Below are 26,090 nucleotides of genomic sequence, written 5' to 3'. Positions count from 1 at the left end.
ACAAGTCTTGCATGTATGTGGATATGAACACACACACACACACACACACTTCCCAGAGTAGCTAATAGAGTATTAACTGTTCCCATGCATTTTAGATCACAAGTGGCATTTACATCACAAATAAAATACATTTTCAAATCAGTGGCAGGGATAAAATCACAGGAATATTATGGATGCTAATGGGAGTCATGAACCTGGATAAATTCCTTTCCACTACTTTTCAAATGTAACCCTAAATAATTATTTGTGGTCGCTGTGGCAATGAAGAGATCAAGGTTGGACGCCTTTCAGCTAGATACTGTACTAACACATAAGATAACAGTCCCTGTCCTAAAGAATTCACAATATAAACTGACGAAACAAGACACAAACAGCTATAGACAAACATGCAGACAGTGTATAATTGAAGATAATTCCTAACTTCTATTCCCTTTAAACAAAACATTTATTTCCTGCCTTGTATTAGCGTTACCTACCTGTTCTCAGAAGTGGCTATGCCAGCTTCTGTAACTAAATGTGTCTGACCTCTTTTCGTTCCTCTGAATTGTTAGAAGCTACAGCGCTGCAGCTTGCCTGAGCATGTAAAACACAGATACAGACAGGTTCACATGTAGGTTGGAAGCAGAGAAGTCTGGGGAAGGTGTAGTCTGTGGGGGAAAAAATTAGGAATTCTGTTCAGTCTCTCTGAATGTTATGAATTTAAAAGCTTCACAGGTAAATGGCACAAGGATTATTTATGATGTAAACTGGTCAAAACACAATTTTTAAAATATTGATTTCTTCAGTTTAAAAATATACATTTTTGTTGGGCAGAAAAAGCTCTGCTTATTTGTTACCCACAAAACTCATTACTGAGAAAGAAACTAAACAGATTTCATCCTGTGTAAAACACTGGGAGTCCAACATGGGAGAAGGAGCCATCAAACTGCAAGGGATGGCAGGGCTTTTCACTCCTTGCTAAAAACAACCCTTTCACTTTGCAGTCTAGGAAGTGTAACCCATTGCCCTGTTACTGTAGGGTGAATGATCTCTTTCCTGTTGTTCTGCTGCTCAGATATGTTCAATTAGGCAGAGGATCAATGCCATGAACAAGGGAGAGGAGGAGGAGGAGGAGGAGAAGGCAGCAGCAGCTGTACCCCATTACAGAAATGTAGTGATGGATTATATGGGAAACTGGTGTGTAACCATAGATTTGCCATTAGGTGATGTGAGTGGTTGAGTCCCTGGTGTTTTCTGTCAGTCCAGCCAATATGCAACATTTAGACATTTATTTAATAAGATTTTTTAAACACACACACACTAGTGCTACAGTCCTATTTACAATTGAATTGTCTGTAAATACATACATACAAAAAAAAAGTATGCCAAAAGACGTAAACACCCAGACACTTGTCAAGAAGATTGTGTGGATTAAACACTTTCCTCTATCTGGTAGTTAAAGGTCTGAGTTTCCTAAACAAAAGGAGGAGGGTTGATGCTCAAGCTCTATCCTTGAAGGCCATGTGAGCCCAGGGGAGAAGTTTTGAGCTAAAGGGGTTTCCCAGGTTTAAAGCTCAGGGACTGGAGCAGGAAGTGAAAACTGTATATAAGCAATTGGTTTTGTGTGAGACCTGCGAGACAATCTCAAGGCAGCTGCTTTTTAGGACAAGGCAGTAGTGCATTACCTGAAGTTTCTGCAAAAAGCAATTATCTGTGTTGCTTGAAGTTCAGATTCTCAGAAGTAGGACATGTGTACAAATTACACCAAGAAAATAGCCTGACTCCAAGACACCAATTTTTCAACCTCAAATGAGAAACTGACCTGTCAGGTCATAAAATCTGCTATGCTCAACAAAGAAGCTACAATACTGTCTGCAATGTAATGAGGAATTGTAAGTTATCACTTTAGGAGTTGTGGGGTTTCCTGCACCTGCTTGCAGGCTACAAGGTTCTTAGGGAAGTGTGCAATCAGAGTGAGTCTGGAAAAACCTGACTTGAACAAGGTAGGTTGAGCTGTGCTTCTCTTCCTTGTAGGCCTGGCTTGACATAAGTAAGGCCTGGTCTACACTACGCATTTATACCGAATTTACCAGCGTTAAACCGAATTAACCCTGCACCCGTCCACACAACGAAGCCCTTTATTTCGATATAAAGGGCTCTTAATATGGATATCTGTACTCCTCCCCAACGAGGGAAGTAGCGCTGAAATTGGTATTGCCATGTCGGATTAGGGTTAGTGTGGCCGCAATTTGATGGTATTGGCCTCCGGGAGCTATCCCACAGTGCACCATTGTGACCGCTCTGGACAGCCATCTGAACTCAGATGCACTGGCCAGGTAGACAGGAAAAGCGCCGCAAACTTTTGAATTTCATTTCCTGTTTGCCCAGCATGGAGCGCTGATCAGCACGGGTGGCCATGCAGTCCCAAATCCAAAAAGAGCTCCAGCATGGACCATACAGGAGATACTGGATCTGATCACTGTATGGGGAGACAAATCTCTTTTATCAGAGCTCCGTTACAGAAGATGAAATGCCAAAGCATTTGAAAAAATCTCCAGGCTATGATAGACAGAGGCCACAGCAGGGACTCAACACAGTGCTGTGTGACAACCGTAACGGAAAGCCAAAGAATCAAATGGATGCTCATGGAGGGAGGGAGGGAGGGGGGACTGAGGACTCGAGCTATCCCACAGTTCCTGCAGTCTCCAAAAAGCATTTGCATTCTTGGCTCTCTGAGCATACTGTCTCCAGGGCAAGAGGCTTACACAGCTTCGACCATCCTGGGTCTGACCTCGGAGCATTCAGCATCCCCTTCCACACCGTGCACTTCCTGCAGCATGTCTGCCCGGGCGGGGCTCCTGGGAAAGCCAGAGGGTCCTGCACCCCAACTCTGCAGTCAGACATGACTCTCAGCCAGCCAGTAAAAAAGACGGTTACTCACCTGTAGTAACTGTTGTTCTTCGAGATGTGTTGCTCCTATCCATTCCAGTTAGGTGTGCGCGCCGCGCGTGCACGGCATCTCGGAACTTTTTTACCCTAGCAACACCGGCGGGCCGGCTGGCGCCCCCTGGAGTGGCGCCGCTATGGCGGCTGTTATATACCCCAGCCGGCCCGTCCGCTCCTCAGTTCCTTCTTGCCGGCTACTCCGACAGTGGGGAAGGAGGGCGGGTCTGGAATGGATAGGAGCAACACATCTCGAAGAACAACAGTTACTACAGGTGAGTAACCGTCTTTTCTTCTTCGAGTGATTGCTCGTATGCATTCCAGTTAGGTGAATCCCAAGCCTTACCTAGGCGGTGGGGTCGGAGTGAGACGTGGCGGAGTGTAATACCGCGGAGCCGAAGGCTGCGCTGCTCGAGACTGTTGCACCAACGCGTAGTGGGAGGCGAAGGTGTGGACCGAAGACCAGGTGGCCGCTCGACAGATGTCCTGGATCGGAACATTGGCCAGGAAGGCAGCAGATGAGGCGTGCGCCCTCGTCGAGTGTGCGGTGAGGCAGCATGGCGGTACGCGAGCCAGCTCGTAGCAGGTCCGGATACACGCAGTGACCCAGGAGGAAATCCGCTGGGAGGATATCGGCTCTTCCTTCATGCGGTCAGCAACCGCTACGAACAGCTGGGGCGAATGCCGGAAGGGCTTAGTCCGCTCAATGTAGAAAGCGAGCGCCCTGCGGACGTCGAGGGTATGCAGCTGCTGTTCCCGAGGCGAGGCATGTGGCTTCGGGAAGAACACCGGGAGGAAGATCTCCTGGTTGAGATGGAAAGCTGACACTACCTTCGGGAGGAAGGCCGGATGAGGGCAAAGCTGCACCTTGTCCCCATGGAAGACAGTGTATGGCGGGTTAACCGTCAGAGCGCGAAGCTCAGAAACTCGTCTCGCTGATGTAATAGCGACGAGGAAGGCCGTCTTCCAAGAGAGGTAGAGCAGGGAGCACGTGGCTAATGGCTCGAACGGAGGACCCATCAGCTTGGCCAGCACGAGGTTCAAATCCCAGTTCGGAGCAGGACGCTGCACCGGCGGGTACAAGCGGTCCAGGCCCTTGAGGAAGCGGGAAACCATCTGGTTCAAGAAGATGGACCGACCTTCCATGGAGGGACGAAAGGCGGACACCGCTGCCAGGTGAACTCTCAAGGAGGAGACCGCAAGACCTTGCTCCTTAAGGTGCCAGAGGTAGTCCAGGATGGTAGGGACCGGGACTACGAACGGATTGAGACCTCGTTGATCACACCAGAGTGCGAATCTCTTCCATTTCGCTAGGTAAGTGGAGCGCGTGGAAGACTTTCTGCTCTCAAGCAGGACTTGCTGAACTGCTGCAGAACAGCCCCTCTCCGCGTGGGTCAACCACTCAGGTACCAAGCTGTAAGATGGAGGGACTGCAGGTTCGGATGGCGGAGTCTGCCGAAGTCCTGGGTGATAAGGTCCGGCCACAGCGGAAGGGGGATGGGTTCCCGAACGGAGAGCTCGAGCAGCAGGGTGTACCAGTGCTGCCTCGGCCAGGCCAGCGCTACGAGTATGACGTGGGCTTTGTCCCTCCGAAGCTTCAGGAGCACTCGGTGCACGAGCGGAAACAGAGGGAAGGCGTAGAGGAGGCGATCCGTCCAGGGGTAAAGGAAGGCGTCCGACAGGGAGCCCGGCGAGCGACCCTGGTACGAGCAAAACAGGTGGCACTTCCTGTTCTCCCTGGAGGCAAATAGGTCTACTTGGGGAAACCCCCACCTCCGGAAGATTGTGTGGACGACATCTGGACGGAGGGACCACTCGTGGGAGAGGAACGACCTGCTGAGATGGTCGGCCAGCGTGTTCTGCACTCCTGGAAGAAAGGATGCTTCCAGGTGAATGGAGTGGGTCACGCAGAAGTCCCACAGGAGCATCGCCTCCTTGCAGAGGAGGGAGGATCGGGCTCCGCCCTGCTTGTTCACGTAAAACATTGCTGTTGTATTGTCCATGAACACTGTTACACAGCGGCCTTGCAGTCGGGTGCAGAAGGTGCGACAGGCCAGACGGATCGCTTGCAGCTCGCGGACATTGATGTGCAGGGCGAGCTCCTGGGGCGACCACAGACCTTGCGTGTGGAGGTCGCCCAGGTGAGCTCCCCAACCGAGTGCTGAGGCATCCGTGGTCAGAGTGGCCGACGGAGGAGGAGGACGGAATGGGACTCCGGCACACACGACCTCCGGGTCGAGCCACCAGTGGAGGGACTCGAGGGTCGTCCTGGTGACCGTGACCACCATGTCGATGGGGTCTCGATGAGGCCGGTACACCGACGCGAGCCAAGACTGGAACGGGCAGAGGTGGAGCCGCGCGTACGCGGTGACATACATGCACGAAGCCATGTGGCCCAGGAGGTGGAGGCAGGAGCGCACCGTCGTGGTCGGGAAGGTGATGAGGTCCCGGATGATGGAGACCATCGTCTGGTGTCGAGCGCGAGGGAGACAGGCCCTGGCCACTGTGGAGTCGAGGACCGCTCCGATGAACTCCACGCGCTGTGCCGGGATCAAAGTGGACTTCTCGGCGTTGATGAGAAGACCGAGTCGCTGAAAGAGAGACAGGATTTCTGTCATCTGGTCCATCACGAGTTGTTGGGACTGACCTCGAACCAGCCAGTCGTCGAGATACGGGTAGACGTGTATCTGACGACGTCGGAGGGCTGCGGCAACTACCGCCATGCATTTGGTAAATACCCTCGGGGCGGTGGAGAGTCCGAACGGCAGCACGGCGAACTGGTAGTGGGTGTTGTTGACCACAAACCGGAGGTAACGACGATGGGGAGGATAGATTGCGACATGGAAGTAGGCGTCCTTCATGTCGAGGGCGGCAAACCAATCTCCCGGATCCAGAGAGGGAATGATGGTCCCCAAGGTGACCATGCGAAACTTGGGCTTGAGCAGGTACTTGTTCAGCTCGCGAAGGTCCAGGATAGGACGTAGCCCGCCTTTCACTTTGGGGATGAGAAAATAACAGGAGTAGAAACCCCTGCCCCGCCTGTCTTGAGGCACTGCTTCTATGGCACCCACGCTCAACAGAGTCTGGACCTCTTGTAAGAGGACTTGCTCGTGAGAGGGGTCCCTGAAGAGGGACAGGGAGGGTGGGTGGGAAGGAGGGGGCGAAAGAAATTGTAGGCGGTATCCCGACTGGACCGTTTGAAGCACTCAGTTGTCCGTTGTTAACTGGGACCACGCCAAAAAGAAATGGGAAAGGCGGTTGTAAAATAATGGGGAAGGATCCGGTAGGGAGAGAGATGGGCCGTCCTCGAGCGTCCCATCAAAAGGCCTGCTTAGCCCCCTGAGGGGCCTTGGAAGCAGCCTGGCCCTGGTTGCGGCGGTTGCCGGAAGGACGACAGCGATTTTGGGCCGGTCGCCAGCTATTGTAAGGCCGATATCGAGACTGATAGACGGGTCGGGAGGGCTGCTGCCGGAAGGACCTGCGCTGCGTCGCCGGCGTGTGCATGCCGAGAGTACGTATCGCAATACGGCCGTCCTTCAAAGTCTGGATTCGAGAATCCGTCTTTTCGGAGAAAAGACCCTTTGTGTCAAAGGGCAGGTCCTGTAGCGTGTATTGGACCTCCGGCGGCAGGGTGGAAGACTGCAGCCAGGCGATGCGCCGCATCGTCACGCCGGAGGCCAAGGTCCTAGCACCTGAGTCCGCAGCGTCGAGGGCGGCCGTGATGGAGGATCTAGACGACCTCCTTCCCTCCTCCAACATCGCCGCGAACTCCTGGCGGGAGGCTGTTGGCAGGAGCTCCGTAAATTTCGCCAGGGACGTCATGATATCGAAGACGTACCTGGCGAGGAGGACCATCTGTTTGGCTATCCGCATTTGCAGACCGCCAGCGGAATAAACCTTTCGGCCTAGCAGGTCCATACGCCGCGCATCCTTCGATTTGGGTGCAGGGGCCGGTTGGCCGTGCCGCTCCCTATCGTTAACCGATTGGACTACCAGGGAGTCCGGGGTCGGGTGCGTGTACAGATACTCATAGCCCGTGGGAGGGACAGAGTATTTGCGTTCAACCCCACGGGCCGTAGGAGGGACGGACGCAGGCGTCTGCCAGAGAGTGGTGGCATTCTTTTGCACTGTCCGCACGAAAGGCAGTGCAACTCGCACTGGCACCTCTGCCCCAACTACATTTGTGATGGGGTCCTCGTCCTCCTGTACCTCCGCTATCGGCAGAGCCATAGCCGTCGCCACGCGGCGAAGGAGGTCTTGGTGCGCTTTTAAGTCTATGGGCGGAGGCTCCTGCGTTGACACTCCGGCCACCGCTTCATCAGGCGAGGACGAGGAGGACAAGCCCTGGATGACCGCCTCCGAAGAGGGATCCGCCGCGTGCTCGTCGGGGGGGTCGGTCTGCGCGTGCCCCTGGGGTTCAGGCGGCATAGCATCCGCAGCAGGCGGCGAAGGGGCCGGTCGGCTGATTGTCGCCTCTGGTACCCTGCGCTCGGACGCGAGTGGTCTCGGGGGGAAGGGCACCCCCTGAGCCTCATACTGGGCCCAGGGAACCCAGAAGCTCCACGGCTGCGGCCCTTGAGGATGGCCCTGCGGGGTGGGCGGCATGAGTCCGTAGCCCTCCGTCCCAGAAGCGACCGACACGAGACGGGATGGCCATGGAGGTGCCGAGGCGCTGACGGAGTGCGCTGCGGAGTGAGGCAGGCCGTCCCCGGATGGCAGCGAAGAGCGATGCTGGTCCGCTCGGTACCGGGATGGCGACCGGGAGTGACGTCCGTCACGGTGCCGGGAGCTCGACCGGTGCCAGAAGCTCGACCGGGATCGAGACCTCCAGTGCCGGGAGCGCTCGCGCGAGTCACGGCGACCTCCGGCGGTGCCAACGTGATGGCGACCTGGACCTCGTGCGGCGCCGGGAGTATGACCGGTACCGCGATGACGAGAGGTACCGGGACTGTGACCGACGTTTCGACGGCGATCGGTACCGCGATGGCGAGCGGTGCCGAGATCGCGAGCGACGGGATGGAGACCTGCCGTAGGACCGGGAACGAGACCGGGACCGGGTGTGTCGTCCATGTCGCCTGTCCAGAGACGGTGGCCGGGTCATTCTTGCCGGCTTTCCCGCCGACACGACAGCCCGCACCGGCGGTGCCGGGGGCCGGAGGCCCGGTGCCTCTATGAGCTGAATCAGCTCCCGCGCGGAAGAGAATGTCTCCGGCGTTGACGGCAGCCGGGGCTCCACCACGGACGGTACCGGGGAGCGTGGCGGCGCCGGACTCGACGGGCCTTGCAGCGCCGGAGTCAAAAGTCCAGTGCACGGCTTGTGCACGGTCACCGCGGGAGCCGCAGGTGGCGCAACCGCTTTCGCCGAGTCCTCAGCGCGAGCCTGCGCGAGTGCCTTCACCAGCCTATGTTTCTTCGAAGGCGAAAGCGAGCGGTGCCGAGACTTCGTAGCCGCTTTCTGAGGCTGTGGTGCCGTGGAGCCGGAGCGGCTCGGTGCCGCCGGTGCGCTCTGTACCGAGGAAGCCCGCGGTGCCGGCGCGGACGGTGCCGGTGGCTGCAGCGACGCTTCCATCAACAGCTGCTTTAAGCGGATATCCCGCTCTTTTCGAGTCCGCGGTTTAAATGTAGAACAGAGCGAACACTTATCTGTTCTATGCCCTTCGCCCAGGCAACGGAGGCAGGCGTCGTGCGGGTCTCCGACAGGCATAGGCCTCTGGCACGCAGCGCAGGGCTTAAAGCCCGGTGCTTTGGGCATGAGCCCGCACCGGGTGAGGCAAAAGGGGAAAACCCCCCTTTTACCTTATCTATTAACACTAACTATCTAACTAACAAACTGTAAAACTAATCACTAAACTAACTATGTACAAACAAGAAGCGAGAGCTAGGGTTGTGGAGGACAAAGAGCACTCCACAGTTCCAACTGGCCGTCACGGGCAGTAAGAAGGAACTGAGGAGCGGACGGGCCGGCTGGGGTATATAACTCGCGCCATAGCGGCGCCACTCCAGGGGGCGCCAGCCGGTGTTGCTAGGGTAAAAAAGTTCCGAGATGCCGTGCACGCACGGCGCGCACACCTAACTGGAATGCATAGGAGCAATCACTCGAAGAAGAACAGAAGGTTTATTAGTCAACAGGAACACAAAGTAGAACAGAACTTGTTAGCACAGAAATCTGTGACTTTCAGTCAAGTCCATCTTTGGAGAAGGGAGCCCAGAGCCAGGGCTCTCATCTTCCCCGAGCCCCAAGCCAGCCGAGACTGACTCGCTTCCAGCTGCTTGGCCCATTGCTCCTCCTCCAGCCTTTGTCTCACTTCCTGGGCCAAGAGTCACCTGGTCGCATCCCCGTCCTGGCTCTCAGGTTATGAAGGGGCAGCTATAGCATTGGTGCAGGCAGCTGGAGCAGCCTCCGCAAAAGTCACACCCCCTTATTCCCACCACCTAGACATTGATGCAATAGACAGGGAAACTGAGGCACACACCGCATTCATGCAAAACAGTAAGACTCACAGAGGCTCACATACAACATAAGGGAAAATCCCCACTACATCACATCTCTCCCTCCAAGACCGAACTGAGCGGGGTCACTTTAGCCAGTGACCTGGGGAAGTTCAGGCCCCCATCTCCAGGACAAAGCATCAGCTATAACATTTGCACTCCCCTTAACGTGTACCACCTCCAACGCATAATCCTGGAAGGACAGGTTCCACCTCAGGAACTTGGCATTGGCCCCTCTCAACTGGTGCAGCCACGGCAGGGCGAGTGGTCCGGGTACACAGTGAAGTGCCCAGGGGTAGCTCTAGCATTTTTGCCGCCCCAAGCACGGCAGTCAGGCTCCCTTCGACGGATTGCCTGCGTGAGGTCCGCCAGTCCTGCGGCTTTGGCGTACCCACTGCCGAATTGCCGCCGAATCTGCGGGACTGGCAGATCTCCCACAGGCAAGCCGCCCAAGGCTGCCTGACTGCCGCCCTCGCAGGGACCGGCAGGGCGCCCCCTGTGGCTTGCCGCCCCAGGCATGCGCTTGGAGCGCTGGTGCCTGGAGCCCCCACTGGAAGTGCCACCCAAATAGATCCAGCTGCAGCCTTTTAAGAGCCCACTCCATGGCCAGGCACTCCTTCTCCATGGCTGCATAGCCCTGTTCCCGGGGCAGCAGCTTCCTGCTCCAGTACATGATGTGGTGTTTCTCCCCCTTTGCATTGGCCTCCCTCGGCACCAGGCCCAGCCCTGTGTGTGGAGCATCAGTGAACACCATAAGAGTCTTGTCAAAGTCTGGGTTTCCCTGCACTGGGCCCTTGACCAGATCCTCCTTCAGTGTGCAGAGAGCCCTCTGGCACTGCTCAGTCCAGACCTTACCCTTCTTGCACAGCTCAGTGATGGGAGCTGACACAGAGCCCTGCCATCCCAATAAAGACCTGGGCCTGTTTCTTAGTTTCTTAATATGCTTTGTGAGGTATCGTTTGAAAACTAACAACATACTGGTCAATAATATCATTGTGAAATACCTGTTACAATGTTATATGAGTATTTAAGTACTCTCTGTATAATGTTAATAGACCATGTTTAAGACCAGATAGCCTAGCCTAGATAAAGGTGACCAACAGGTTTGTCCTAGACAAAGGAATGTGGGTTTACCTCAATTTACACATTAGCAGTAAACAAAGCCCTCAAGCTAAACCAGTGGGAGTTATCCTGAGACTGAACTTGAGGGCATGGCTACACTTGCAGATATAGCGCACTTTGAGTTAAACCAGCCTTCGTAGAGCGCAGTAGGGAAAGCGTTGCAGTCTGTCCACACTGACAGCTTCAACCGCACTGGCATGGCCACATTAGCAGCTCTTGCAATGGCCACAGAAAGCAGTGCATTGTGGTAGCTATCCCAGCATGCAAGTGGCTGCAACATGCTTTTCAAATGAGGGGGGTGGGGTGGAGTGTGACGGAGTGTGTTGTGTGTATGTGGGGGGAGAGAGAGTGGGTTTTTGGGGAGCTGAGAGCAGGTCAGCATGCTGTGTTGTAAGTTCAGACAGCAACAGACCCCGCCCTTCCGCCACACACAGAGCATTCCACAGTAATGGTTGCTTTGTCTCAGAGCAGATAAGCATGCCAGCTGTCAGAAACGGAGCTTTCAAAGGGCATATTGGCATGCCTGCAATGATTCCAAAACAATGACAAGAGCGGCCACTTGACTTAAGGGGATTATGGGATGTTTCCAGAGGCTGATCAGAGCGCAGTAATGCAACATCTCGTTCACACTGACACCTGGGCGTTTCAGTCAATGCGCACCAAGCGTTAATCTTCTCGCCGAGGTGGAGCACCAGTAGCGCTGTAGCCGTGGAGTCAGAACGCTCTACGTGCCTTGTCAGGGTGGTCAGGTAGTGAGCTAGGGCACCCAGGGCTGCTTTAATGCGCTCTAACTCGCAAGTGTAGCCAAGCCCTGAGAGACAGAGAATTAACGTGGTTCCTCCACCCCAGAGAGACAGAGGAGACTGAATCCCCACGAGGCCTTCCTGAGTTTTAGGACAAAGACAATTCCTTTAGGAATATAAGGGACAGAGATTCCATCTTGAATTTTCACTTTAAGGCAGGGGTCCCCAACGCGGTGCCTGCGGGCTCCATGGCACCCGCGGGGGCATCTTAATGCGCCCATGTCCTGCCCCCTGGGAGAGCACCCGCTGAAATGCCGCTGTGGCATTTCGGCGGGGACGCCTCTCGATGACGACGCTTGTCGCCGACAAGTGATGTCATCGAAAGGCGTTGCTCCCGAATTTCGGTGGGGACGCCTCTCGATGACGTCGAATTTCGGCGGGTGCTCCATCGCCGCAGCGGTCCTTCGGCAGGCACCCGCCAGTCAAAAACGTTGGGGACCACTGCTTTAAGGAAACACATAAATCAAGCAATCTGATCTCTGTGGTGGGTCCCGGCCTGAGCGGCCAGTAAAAAGCTGAAAAAAAGACTCTGAGTAAGAGAAAAGCCATCTTGAACAAAGACTATCTTGCTAGATTAAGTTTTAGGCTTTTATATGCATGTTTTCACCTTTATTTGGTTTTAACCCAGGGCCGCCCAGAGGATTCAGGAGGCCTGGGGCAAAGCAATTTCAGGGGCCCCTTCCATAAAAAAAGTTGCAATGCTATAGAATATTATATTCTTGTGGGGGCCACTGCGGGGCCTGGAGCAAATTGCCCCATTTGCCCCTCCCCCCCGGGTGGCCCTGTTGTAACCATCTCTGCTTGTGGGGGTGTTTTTTAAGCTTGGTATCACTTAATCCATGCTCTTTTGTTAATGGACTTGTTTTGCTTTCATCATAAATCATCAGAGCTAGGTAAGTTCAGTAAAGTGTGTGCTTCTAGTAAGCAGGTTGGAATGCTATTCAGTCTCTGTCGAGGCAGCAAACCTAATACCTTTTCTGCGAGGATCCAGTGAGAAGGACTGGACCCTGCAGGAGGATTACGGTGGGACAGTTTCAGGGCTGGAAGGGTACTAGGATCAGCCTGGAAGGAGTATCCAAGTTGAGCAAAGCCAGCCAAGGTGAGGCTTGTTGGCTGCTGGCAGGCTATTGAGGTCAGAGCTCTGAACCAAAGCTGCATAGTCACAAGACACTCAGGGTCACAAGGCAGACGTTGACTAAAGCCCTTACTGGCCTGGGTGAAGCCCCAAATGTCACATCTATCTAAACACACTTATTTTAGACTAAGGAAAACAAGAAAGAATAAAAAGAATGCCCCCGAGACGGCACAGCATGCATCACCTCTTCAGTAGGCTTCAGAGAACAAATAGCTGCTATCTCTGCAGAGAGGCAGAGATCTGAAAAATTGAAGCTTCAGTATACAGAAAACAATCATTTTAGGCAACACAGCATAAGTAGCCCAGAGGTGAAAGTAAGCCGGTCCGGTCTGGTACAGCGTACCAGCAAGAGCCAGTACGCCGTGCTGGACCGCATCAACTTCCACGGCAGGGATTGAAAGGGCTCTGGGCTGCCCCCGGCGGCCGGGCTGGGGCCGGGATTTAAAGGGCTCAGAGCTCCTGCGGCTGCGGGCAGCCCAGAGCCTTTTGAATCCCAGCCGCGGCCGGGATTCAAAGGGCTCAGAGCTCCCCCCCGCTGCAGGCAGCCCAGAGCCCTTTGAATCCCGGCAGCAGCTCCGGCAGCCGGGCTGGGGCCAGGATTTAAAGGGCTCGGGGCTCCCTTCAGTGGCAAGAGCTCTGGGCCCTTTAAATCCCTGCCCCAGCCCTGCAAAACTCAGGGTTCCCCCCGGAGCCCCGGGCCCTTTATTTTGCCCCTGACCCCGGGGGGGCTACCAGCCACCTCTTCAGCTGGGAGCCCCTGCTTGATTTAAAGGCCCTGGGTCTCCCAGCCACAGCTGGTGCCCCAGGGCCTTTAAATCTTGAGAGGCCACGCCTCTTCCGGATGAGGCCACACTCCCTCAGGACTCTGGCAGTACCCATAAATCCTGTAAATTACTTTCACCCCTGAAGTAGCCTGAACTCACGCCATAACATTTGCAAAAGCCTTGGTAAACAATGAAACTTAACACCAGACTTCTGCTTTATTGCCTCCTGGCGGGTCATAAGTTCAGGAGCCGCAGGCCACCAATGAGAACATCCTTCTGCTACAGCCCACCAAACACATATGGGAACTGCTCAAGTGACCTAGTTAATCTCAACTGCTGGGCAAGAACACAGGGATAGAGGCAGTCTCTAAAATACACAGGGACCCAAACCATAATGGGCTTTATAGATCAAAATCACCACTTGCAATTGCACCAAGAGGCCATGCACTCTCTGGAGCACAGGTATAAGGCCGCTTGTGAGAAGTACTCAGGCAAACTCCTTCTGCATCAGCTGAAATTTCAAAGTGTTCCTCAGGAGTAACTCTAAATAGAGCATATGGTAACAATCTAGTCTGGGGAGACGCTGAGCTTGACAAGTGGGAATCTGATAGTATTTACTCATCTTAGACACTACAAAACTTGAAACAGCTCACATTCATCTGGAGTCATGTTTAATCATGAACACAAACTTCATCACAGGACCATAGAAAATGTTGCCAAAGTTTGTGAATGTTTTGGATGGGATGACAAGTGATTAAAAAAATTAATTGTGATTAATCGCATGATTAATCACACTGTTAAACAATAATAGAATACCATTTATTTAAATATTTTTGAATGTTTTCTACATTTTCAAATATATTGATTTCAATTACAACTCAGAATTCTTTATATTTATTTTTGATTACAAGTATTTGCACTGTAAAAAAACAAAAGAAATAGTATTTTTCAATTCACTTAATACAAGTACGGTAGTGCAATCTCTTTATCATGAAAATTAAACTTACAAATGTAGAATTATGTACCAAAAAACCTGCATTCAAAAATAAAACGTAAAATTTTTTGAGCCTGCAAGTCCACTCAGTCCTACTTCTTGTTCAGCCAATCGCTCAGACAAACAAGTTTGTTTACATTTGCAGGAGATAATGTTGCCTGCTTCTTGTTTACAAGGTCACCTTAGAGTGAGAACAGGCATTCACATAGCACCATTGTAGCCAGTGTCACAAGATATTTACGTGCCAGGTGAGCTAAAAATTCATATGTCCCTTCATGCTTCAACCACCATTCCAGAGGACATGCATCCATACTGATAATGGGTTCTACTGAATAACAGTACAAAGCAATGTGGACTGACGCATGTTCATTTTCATTATCTGAGTCAGATGCCACCAGCAGAAAGTTGATTTTCTTTTTTGGTGGTTCAGGTTCTGAAAGGGGTAGGACTGAAGATTGTCTTGGCTGGAGGACCAACACACTGCTACCTCAGACTTTGCAAGAAACGATGACCTAAAAATGGAGAGCTGCAGCTGAGTGAGTTGTACCCTGATGCACCCAGAGACAATCCAGTCACATTATCCAGATGGCAGCATATTGTAGGTGGCCCAGTGTCCACATAAAGAACAGGTTTAGTTAAACTGCTCAGAGCAACATCACATCACTTTCTGTGCTATGTGACTCACATTAGAAGGGTCAGCCATGTAGCTAATTGGAGTTCAGTCACAGATAGTCAGCCAGTTAGAGCTTAGCAAACAAGGTGGCAGTTTGCCATTTGCTGGGAATAGGGAACTGAATGGAGTATGGAGGGAAAGACCCTATATATATATCTTCAGGGACTGGGTCAAAGTTTCCTGCAGATCCCTCTTTCATGGAGCTGCCACTTTTGCATGAAGGAAAGAATACGCATTTGAAATCACAGTTCTGCAAACTGAATGCCCGGTTACTGGTAAGCATTTTTCTTTCATGCCTTTATAGTTCTACAAAGTAGCCTGGTGTAATCTTATTTTTTTCCCCCTTCCTTTGAAGCATCAGTAGATGATTAGTGCCCAATGTCAGAGGCAGTATCTCTGACTTAAGTATCAAAGGTCCGATCCAGAATGACAAATCCAGGCAGGTAGGTTAATGTGACAGCTTCTTTCTCAGATTCTCTTTTCTTACCAGAGAGAAACAGCAGAGTACACAATGAGTAACATCCTGATGGTCAGCAGGGAATTACACAAGAGAGATTGAGAAACATCTTACTAACCGGGCACCATATTAACACTTGCCTTCTTATCACAGATCAGTAGAAAGAAGGTGACAAATGAAAACATATCCTGTTGTGCATGTTCAGTGCTGTGTGAATCCCAGTTCAGAACTTAAAACATGCAGATTAAATTGGCCAGAACAATAAAACAGTATAAATCATGTAGACAGTTTCTAGACTTTATGAGAAATAATGAAACAAAAAAGTTTAACTAAATTGATAGAAAATCCTTCAGGGGTCGCAATAGGTAGAATTATCCCATGAGAGGTGATCTGAGGGGTCAAACTACAGACCCAGAAAGGAACAACAATGTGGACCCTTAAGACAAAAACAGGGAAGATCATCTATCACTTTCCATAACTCTACAATAAATCCATTCTTAAAAACTAGCTTCTGTCTAAAGTGCCAACAAAGATCTATGAGCAGCCCTTTATGAACTATGATCTCGCAAATGCATTGATTACACTTCCAGTTCTAAGACTCCAGCAGGGTAACATTTTGCTTTATATTTCTCATGCATTAGGACTACATCCAGTAGAAAATTGTAGTTTCTCCCTGGACCAAGTTTTCAAAGGAGCTTCAGCCTTTGGTTGGTACACAACTTTGCATATGCAAGTGTTTGCATGTGCAGTTATTTTACACAGGATCACTCAACTATTTATGACAAAATATGTGTGCAAAACTCATCTGTAGACACTTTTTGTATGCCATAGGATTGCATATGTTGGGCCAGATTTTTAAAAATGTTTAGTACCCAAAAATGGGGCCCACTTTTCAAAAAAAGAGCTCAGCTCCCATTTAAGCACCTAAATGTAGTGGCCAAATTTTCAAATATGGCCAGCACCCCCTAGTTCCCATGAAGACTTTTCTCTCTTTGATAGCAATGGGAACTGCTAGGTTCTGAGTAGAGCTGGTGAAAATTTTCCATGGGTGGGGGGGGGGGGAAATGGATTTTCAGTTAAATAATTTTTCTGTGAAAGGTGTCTGTTTCAATTCCATCTCTTTTTGTAGAAAAACTGAATGCCTGAAAACCAAAATATTTTGGCTGAAAACAAAATATTGTTTAGGATATGGTACTGCAGTGTGCATGATGGGAGTTATAGTTTGGTGGTTTCATATCCCCATTCTCCTCTATGGACCAAGCTTCCCAGCTGGATTACATCTCTTATGACGTACTATGTCTGGGGACTCCCATGATGCACCTTCACCTCCCCTCTTCAAGAAGGGAGGTGAAGGTGCATCATGGGAGATGTAATCCGATCAGGGAGCCCCACCTACAAAAGAGCATGGGAGCAAGAGGTATCTGAACTACAACTCCCTTGAGGAAGCACAGTAGCATTTCTGAGCTGAAATTTTTTGGTTTTGAATTTTTACTGAAAAAAATAAAAAAAAAAATCATGCAAAATTTAGATGAAAAGATTTTTTTTTCATTTTCATCAACGTTTTCCACAGAATCCCCCTCCCTCCAATCCATTTTCTGAGTAGCTCCAGCAAATCTGGCCCATAAATTCCACCTACTGCAGGCTGACGTGATTGCAGGTTCAATGCGGTGAATACACAAAGAGAAACCACATTTTGAAAATTTGGCCCTTAAACTATAACTTAGCTATTTCTAAAGATTGGGGTCTGTAATAGAGTCTAACTCCTTTCAAACAAGCATCTTTCACAGGGAAACTCTGCACCTATCACATGCACATACAGGCAGGCAATCTGTCACACACACACACACACACACACACAGATGGCATTAGGTCATATTCAGATTTCATATATGCTGATTAATATATGAAGCAATTCCACTGAAACCAAAGGTATACAATACTCTAGATTTACTGAGATCAGAATTGGACATCTTGATTTTTGTCACACCTGTACAAGGTTTTATCAGAGAAATTTAATTAAATTGTTTTGTGGTAAGAGATTTCTCCCAAGATCAACGTAGTTACATCAATGATTTGTGAAATTCCCAATGGGGCAAGCCACACAAAAGTCCTGAAGCTACAGACCAAGATAAATAGTAAAATGTAGTGTATTTAATAAATGTTAATGAGAATCATGAAAAAAATACACCTATGGCTGTCAAGTGATTAAAAAAATAATCGCGACTAATCGCACTGTTAAACAATAATAGAATACCATTTATTTAAATATTTTTGGATGTTTTCTACATTTTCAAATATATTGATTTCAATTACAACACAGAATACAAAGTGTGCAGTGCTCATGTTATATTTATTTTTATTACAAATATTTGTGCTGTAAAAAACAAAAAATAGTATTTTTCAATTCACCTCATACAAGTACTGTAGTTCAATCTCTTTATCATGAAAGTTGAACTTACAAATGTAGAATTATGTACAAAAAATAACTGCATTCAAAAATAGAACAATGTAAAACTTTAGAGCCTACAAGTCCACTCAGTCCTACTTCTTGTTCAGCCAGTCACTAAGACAAACAAGTTTGTTTACATTTACAGGAGATAATGCTGCCTGCTTCTTGTTTACAATGTCACCTGAAAGTGAGAACAGGCAGTCTCATGGCACTATCATAGCTGATGTTGCAAGATACTTACATGCCAGATGCGGTAAAGATTCATATGTCTCTTCATGTTTCAATCATTCCAGAGGACATGCATCCAGGCTAATGAGGGGTTCTGCTTGATAACTATCGAAAGCAGTGCAGACCGATGCATGTTCGTTTTCATCATCTGAGTCAGATGCCCCCAGCAGAAAGTTGATTTTCTTTTTTGGTGGTTCAGGTTCTGTAGTTTCTGTATCAGAGTGTTGCTCTTTTAAGACTTTGAAAGCATGCTCCACACCTCGTCCCGCTCAGATTTTGGAAGGCACTTCAGATTCTTAAACCTTGGGTCGAGTGCTGTAGCTATCTTTAGAAATCTCACATTGGTACCTTTACGTTTTGTTAAATCTGCAGTGAAAGTATTCTTAAAATGAACAACACGTGCTAGGTCATCATCCAAGATTGCTATAATATGAAATACATAGCAGAATGTGGGTAAAACAGAGCAGGAGACATACAATTCTCCCCCAAGGAGTTCGGTCAAAGTTTAATTAATGTATTTTTTTTTAATGAGTGTCATCAGCATGGAAGCATATCCTCTGGAATGGTGGCTGAAGCATGAAGGGGCATACGAATGTTTAGCATATCTGGCACGTAAATACCTTGCAATGCCAGCTGCAAAAGTGCCAGGTGAACACCTGTTCTCAATTTCAGGTGACAATGTAAATAAGAAGCCGGCATTATCTCCTGTAAATGTAAACAAACTTGTTTGTCTTAGCGATTGGCTGAATAAGAAGTAGGACTGAGTGGACTTGTAGGCTCTAAAATTTTACATTATTTTGTTTTGGAGTGCAGTTATGTAACAAAAAAAATCTACATTTGTAAGTTTGACTTTCAGGATAAAGAGATTGCACTACAGTACTTGTATGAGATGAATTGAAAAATACTATTTTTTATCATTTTACAGTGCAAATATTTGTAATAAAAATAATATAAAGTGAGCACTGTACACTTTGTATTCTGTGTTGTAACTGAAATCAATAGGATTTGAAAATGTAGAAAAAAATCCAAAAATATATAATAAATTTCAATTAGTATTCTATTGTTTAACAGTGTGATTAAAACTGTGATTAATCACAATTAATTTTTTTTAGTTAGTCATGTGAGTTGACTGCGATTAATCAACAGCCCTGTATTCTCTGCATCCCATTTTGGAGAGGAGAGTATTTTATAGACTGTGTCTTAATCAAAATACCTTAGAAATACACAGTGTAAACCCCCGACTTCTTAAGGCAAGATAGTATCATTAACCTCCAGTGCAGACAGTGTGTGATTGTACTTCCAGTGCTGCTGAATTCTTAATTAAAAACTAGTGCTTTCTAAGGGGTTAGCTCAGGAGACATGAATGGAAATAAGTGTAATAAATCCACTATTTACTTTGAAGCCGTGCTTTTTAAGCAAATACATTGGAAGAATTGTTTAAACATCTTTGGAGTGGACCAGAAGAAAAATTGGATATTTCTCCATTGCAAAGGTCAGAGAAGAAAAGCCTGCAGAGAAAAACCCTGGCTGGCGGGGTGGCCCGCCGGAGCAAGTGCTCAGATGGCGGAGCAAGCAAGGTGCTTTCTTCCCCAGGTCAGAGGCGAACTCACACAGATGCACCTCTGAACCCTGGGTCTTCACGGACGTAGGGCAAGCACTGAGAGTGGGGCATGGTGAGGGAGCAGAGAGGGGCACAGAAAAGGAACTGCTGGTTCTCAAGAACATGAGGCAGATGACTCTGCCCCACACACGCTGGGGTGGGTGTTCTGCTCACAGTTTTATGATTATGAATCCTGCTTGTGGCATTTTCCCTAATTAATGTTGGTGACTTCCCTCCTTTCATTAAAAGTTTCTTTTCTACACTCAGACTCTGTGCTTGTGAGAGGGGAAGTATTGCCTCTCAAAGGTGCTCGGGGTGGTGTGTAATTTTCACAGGTTATTGGGTGGGGGCTTGTAGCAGGGTGGAGTCCCTGCTCCGGGGTTTTAAGGGGTTTGAAAGCAGCTTGGCAGGGCTTGAGAGCTGCTACTCTCAAGCTGGGCTGATTGGGGAGGTAGCTGCAGCTGGGCTGTTGCCGGCTCAAAGAGCCTGAGGCGGAGCAACAGCGGGGGTTCGTTGCCCGGTGTGCGTAGCACTAATTGACACACCAGGGTGGAGAAGCATAACCAGGTTTATTTGAGCCCAAATAAGGTGCCAGGGAGAAAAACCATTCTCAAATCCTGCACACCCGCGCGCAGGCGGGATCCCAGCATTTATACCCCCCTTGTTTGTGTAAGCCTTTTGTTCGGTTTTCCCCCTCACCCCTCCCTTCCCAACAGCAGTTACATTAGGCATTACATTTCAGCGTGTTAGAAAAGTTCTCATCCGCATGTTTATCTCTGGCCTTCACAGCACAAACGCATACAGATTTTTCTCACCCCTCTCCCCCTCCTCCCCGCCGCTTCTGCTATTTCAAACTCCTGCATCTGCAAGCTGAAACAGCTGACAGTTACACATTTTGCTTGCTGTCTGTTAGCATCTTAGGCTGGTTAAAGTTCACAGCATGGAAGACCTCTGGTTCACTCAGGCCTGTAGTCACAACTTTGGTTTACTTAGGCCTAGTGACACCAACAGGGCCACACCCCAATCAGGCCACAGCTGGCCCCTATAAAAGGCTATGAGCCAGGAGCCCAGACAGTATCTCTCTGGCTATAGAGAGAGATGGGCCTGGCTGCTTAGGAGCTTGAGACTGGATACCTGAGTGCAGCAGGGCTGGGGAAGGCTGAGGAGCTGGGGAGCTCCAGCCTAGAAAGCCCCAGGCTGCGGCCTAGCAGTGGGCCAACAGGTACTGCGGGTTGCAGAGGGCAACCTAGGGGTAGGCCAAGGCAGCAGGTCCAAACCCAACTTTGCCTGTGATGAGTAGGCTGATACTGCAGTCTGCCCCAGAGGGTGGGGCTAGACAATGACTGGCAGTAGCCAAATACTGAGGCAAGGTAGGGATAGAGGGTGGGGGTTCCCTGAGACAGAAGGGGAGACCCAGAGAGAAAGGGGTTACTGCTAGGGGGCAGCACCCCATGTAAAAGGGCACCGGGTCCAGGGAGGGCTACGGGGGGGCCTAAGAACAGGTGGATCACCAGCCTGCAGAGGGTGCTCCAGGGCTGGACTGAGCTAACTTCGGAGAGCAACCAGTAGGAGGCGCCGCAGGGGTGAGTCGACCCGTTTACAGGGTTGAGCCAGTTCTGTGTTGTATTGTTGAAAAGGAACCCCCAGATATTGAACCCAGCACTGGTTGCTGCCAGCTCCACCTGGCAGAAGAGTTACATAAGCATGAGTCCCAGTTGGTCAGAACTGATTCTGTTCTAAAAAGGGAGAGGCCCATGCCAGGGCCTCCCCATTAAGCAGGCTCAGTACTAGCCCCACCTTAACTTAGTCTCTGATATACTCCTGGGGCTGGAGCATAAATAGGAGTCTGCATTGAGTAACGAACCCATGAAACTTACTGAAGGTACCAACATATCTCTCTGGCAAAGGAACTCTGGAGCCAGCCACTTGAGCCAATATGATAAGAGAAGCTGAGTGGTCACTCGCAGCTGCTCAGAGTGCTGTAGCTTGCTCCTGCAAGGAATGATTTCCCATCTGCAGCTGTCATATTTGGTCCCTCAATTTCTGGTTTTCTGCCTGGAGCGCACCCCTGGTGGTGTCCATACTCAGTCCAGCAGTTCAACAACGAGTCCCTGAAAAGACCAAGATTGATCCGAGCAAGCTGCCAGGACCCATAACGTGGCCTCTCTCTGGCAGGCTGCAATAAAGTTATTGTTGTTGATGCTCGCAGGTGCTGGCTGGCTCTGTTGATCTGTAGTGACAGAGCAAGAGCAATGAAGATGCTTTGGTAACCTGTGAGTTGAAGTGTTTAGGAGACAGCCAAGATTCTGATCTCGATGAAGTTGATGAAATGCAGTGAGTAGAGGAGTGACTGGGGGAGAATACATATTATTTAGTTAAACAAACATTTATTTTATACCTATTAGAAATATTTGAAGAATAGATAAAATCATAAGCAAAAAACCTTATAACTCATATCATGCAACATGTTCTGCAAGAATCAGGTGGGCCAATTGACTCCAGGGAAGTGATAGTGCAAAACTCCAGTGTAAAGGGGAGTCTTCACTGCTTTCAGCACCCTCAGAGGTCTAGTCACAATTCCCTTAATGTATTAACCTATAACTTTCTCTTAATGTATTATCATTTCCCACATATGCATCTTAATAGGTTTGCTATTAATAGGAGTGTGATCTTAAGGATAAATGATTATTTATGAAGCACTGGTGTTTTATAGCTATATAAAATACCAAGGTCTCTACTGTCTCTGCTCACAGTATAAATTAGACCATTAACACAATGAATTGATGGTGAGGAAAAAGGGTGAACCAAAACAGTCAGAATACTATTTTCCAGCTCAAAATAGATTGCATATATTGTTTTGCTTTTTCTTGAGCAGAGAAAGTGGGTTTTAAAACAGTCATACCAGCCAGGTGCTGGAGTGGTGGAATACCAGCTGAAAGAAAGCTGTTTTAAGGAGACATTTGAAGGAGGAAATTTAGGTGCATAAGAAGGAAGAGCTCTAAGCTCGACAAGAAAAAGAGATACAGAGTAATAAGTGGAAGAAAGAGGGAAAAGAAAAGAAAACACCAACTGCTCCAAGGCGTGGAACATTCATAGTGCAAATCAAATGTGCAAATCCCTCCCCCCACACAGGTAACGGCACTCAGTTCCGCAGGCAATTACTTGTTGTGCGCACTTCTGCACACATTTACATGCAAACAGACCTCAGTCACCAGGCAGCAAGCACCCGCTTTTAAAAAATGGTTACTTATTTGAATTGCCATGGAAACATCATCACACACTTTGGTATATTTTCTAGATTTTTAGAATACATTTTAATAACTTTATTCAAATCCTTCATGCATACCCATCAGTGGCACTGAGTGATTGTGAAGATATAAATTTCTTCTCCCTCCACAACCTACAGAGGGCCTATTGCATGTCGCAGTAAAGCCAATGGAAGACTCCAATTTATTTCAGTAGGAAGTGGATGAGACCTGTAAACACTCCATCTCTGTAAATCTCCCTGTAAAAACCTTCCTTTTCCCAGTAGCTTATAGTTTACTTTCTCCATAAAGCATGTTATCCTCTATAGGAGGGTTTCCACAAATAAATTTGTATACAGAGAAATGTATTTTGAGCTACAACACCATTCTTCAAAAGTATCACAAAATACTTCATAGTGAGACACACCATAGATATATTATTTGGAGTTGGATACAGAAGCTTCTTAGTGAGGCAAAATATAAAGTCATAAGGAATATAGAGAAGAATAAAATAAAATATATTGATTTTTTTATATTATTAGTTACTTTTATTAAAATAGTGCCTAATGGCCAACCAAAAACGGGACTCCACTATGCTAAGTCATCAATGACTTAGACGTTGGCATAGAAAGTACGCTTATTAAGTTTGCAGATGATACCAAACTGGGAGGGATTGCAACTGCTTTGGAGGACAGGATCATAATTCAAAATGATCTGGACAAATTGGAGAAATGGTCTGATGTAAACCGGATGAAGTTTAATAAAGACAAATGCAAAATTGCTCCACTTAGGAAGGAACAATCAGTTTCACACATACAGAATGGGAAGAGACTGTCTAGGAAGGAGTACGACAGAAAGGGATCTAGGGGTTATAGTGGACCACAAGCTAAATATGAGTCAATAGTGTGATGCTGCTGCAAAAAAAGCAAACGTGATTCTGGGATGCATTAACAGGTGTGTGTGAGCAAGACACGAGAAGTCATTCTTCCGCTCTACTCTGTGCTGGTTAGGCCTCAACTGGAGTATTGTGTCCAGTTCTGGGCACCGCATTTCAAGAAAGATGTGGAGAAATTGGAGAGGGTCCAGAGAAGAGCAACAAGAATGATTAAAGGTCTTGAGAACATGAGTGGGGGCGGGGGGGGGCGCATGGGAGCCGCCGACTTTCCCAGCCTGCCGCTTCTGCAGAGCAGCAGGGAGAAGCAGGCCCCAGCAGGCCCAAAGTGGACGGTCATTGGAGCGGCAGCAGCTGAGGGCTCCTCTCTGCCCCTGGGTGAAGGGAGGGGATGCAGGGTATGGAGGAGCCGGCAGGCAGGGGCAGGGGGTGAAAGCCTGGGCTGGCTGAATGGCCGAGAGGTGTTAGCAGCTCGGGGTGCAATGCAAGTGGAGTGAGCCAGGCTGCGGCCGCTTTTGAGCATGGGCTCAGTGCCATGGCGCCACTATAAAGTTGGTACTGTCAACATGCAGACTGAGTTCATGGCGAAGACGAGAATATATGACATACATGGCCCTATTTTCAAAAGTGCTGAGCTTCTGTAGCTCCCACTGAAGTCACTGGAACCAAACCTGCGGGAGCTCAGCATTTCCAAAAACCATGCCAATATACATACCAGGTCACCACCTAGATACACAAAATGGCCATTTTGATTCTTCTTGTGAAATTGTAAGCTAAGAGTCAGGAATCTGAAGCTCCACTGTGTGTTGCTATGAAAATATCAGTCAAGCGAGAGAAATAACTGTACCCTGGAAAGTTGAAGGCATCTGATCATATAGTGCAGTTTAAGGAACAAAGTTTGTTGGTAAAATAGTGAAAGCCACTGCAAGCTTGTTGTTATCTTGAAAAAATTGAAGACATGCTGTCAAATCTATATTCCTTACGATGTATTATTCACAGACATCATATTATTTTCTTTACTCAGTGCACACAGTTTCCAGAAACCTTCTGAAAAAGTTATAAATAAGCCATTTGTCTCTTGCTATCTGAATCTGGACAGAAATGAGACTGGATAAAAATCACATTACTATATCAACTGATCTACACTTTGTTCCATGGCACATCTGCCTTTTCCACTCTCTATGGCAAAACAGCTGACTACTGGTTTAACACATTTCTTTTTCAGGTGCATAAAGAGCCATGACAGGGGTGAGAATATTTTTGAGACATTAGCCTATAAACAAAATCTCAATCCAGAGGCCTCTCAATAGTCCTTTACTATACACAGCTGCACTAAATGACAGATTCAAGCTGAGATGAACTGACATCAACGGCTAATTAAATAAGCCGTGACCAACAAATGGGAGCACTATGCTTTATTACAATGACATTATCCAAATGCTAAATGAGCTATGGGAAATGAGAAAGGGAAATGAGCGTGTCCCTGGAAATATAAATAGCTAATAGGGGGGGAAACAAGTCCATCCACTAGCTTGCCAGTTGTCACAGCTTCCCTCTTGAACAGTTCTGAAGGCAGCGCCCTGCCAGCAGCAGCGCAGAAGTAAGAGTGGCAATACTATACCATGTCATCCTTACTTCTGCACTGCTGCCTTCAGAGCTGGACAGCTGGAGAATGGCGGCTGCTGATGGAGGGCCCAGCTCTGCAGGCAGCAGCACAGAAGTAAGGGTGACAATACCATACCATACCATCCTTACTTCTGCGCTGCTGGTTGCAGTGGTTCTGCCTTCAGAACTGGGATCCCGGCCAGCAGCCGCCGCTTTCTGGCTGTCCAGTTCTGAAGGCAGCGCCACCACCAGCAGCACAGAAGTAAGGGTAGCAGTACCGCAACCCCCCACGCACACAATAACTTTTCAAACCCCCACCCCCCCCACCCCAAATTCCTTTTTGGGTCAGGACCCTGTAGATTGCCACGGACTCGCAGGGGCAAAAGAAAATGCAGGCCTGTTATTTACCAGGCTGCACGTGGCAACAGACTATATTGGTAAGGGATGCAAGGAGAGTATGGGTCACGATGCAAACTGCAGACACACACACACACACTAAAATTAATCAATTTAAAGTTTTATTGGGGATAATTACAAGGGGTCAGGGAGCAGAGTATGATTAGCTAATAGAGTTAATGAAACTTAAAACACACAATGACTAAAATATCTACTAACAATATTTATAAACAAAGATGCAGCATTTAGTAATAACTGATACTTACAAATACAAACCAACGCATAACGACCGGCAAACGTAGAAGCTCTGTTTGAA

At 48.6% G+C, this 26,090-nt stretch overlaps 1 protein-coding gene across 3 annotated transcripts in view; it reads right to left on the bottom strand.

Moving 5' to 3' along the window:
- Positions 1-26,090, bottom strand: part of CNGA3 (cyclic nucleotide gated channel subunit alpha 3) — a 104,718-nt gene extending 78,628 nt beyond the window's left edge. For all 3 annotated transcript variants that reach the window (XM_039520813.1, XM_039520814.1, XM_039520815.1), the window contains exons 1-2: positions 26,041-26,090; positions 477-647 (exon numbers count right to left, since the gene is read on the bottom strand). The gene's annotated coding sequence lies outside the window, so the exon portion shown is untranslated. The remainder of the gene's footprint in view (positions 1-476; positions 648-26,040) is intronic.

This window comes from Mauremys reevesii, linkage group 1 (assembly GCF_016161935.1).
Source record: "Mauremys reevesii isolate NIE-2019 linkage group 1, ASM1616193v1, whole genome shotgun sequence".
Lineage (NCBI taxonomy): Eukaryota > Metazoa > Chordata > Testudines > Geoemydidae > Mauremys > Mauremys reevesii.
The sequence above is the reverse complement of the archived record's forward strand: the minus strand, read 5'-3'. Positions and strand labels throughout refer to the sequence as shown.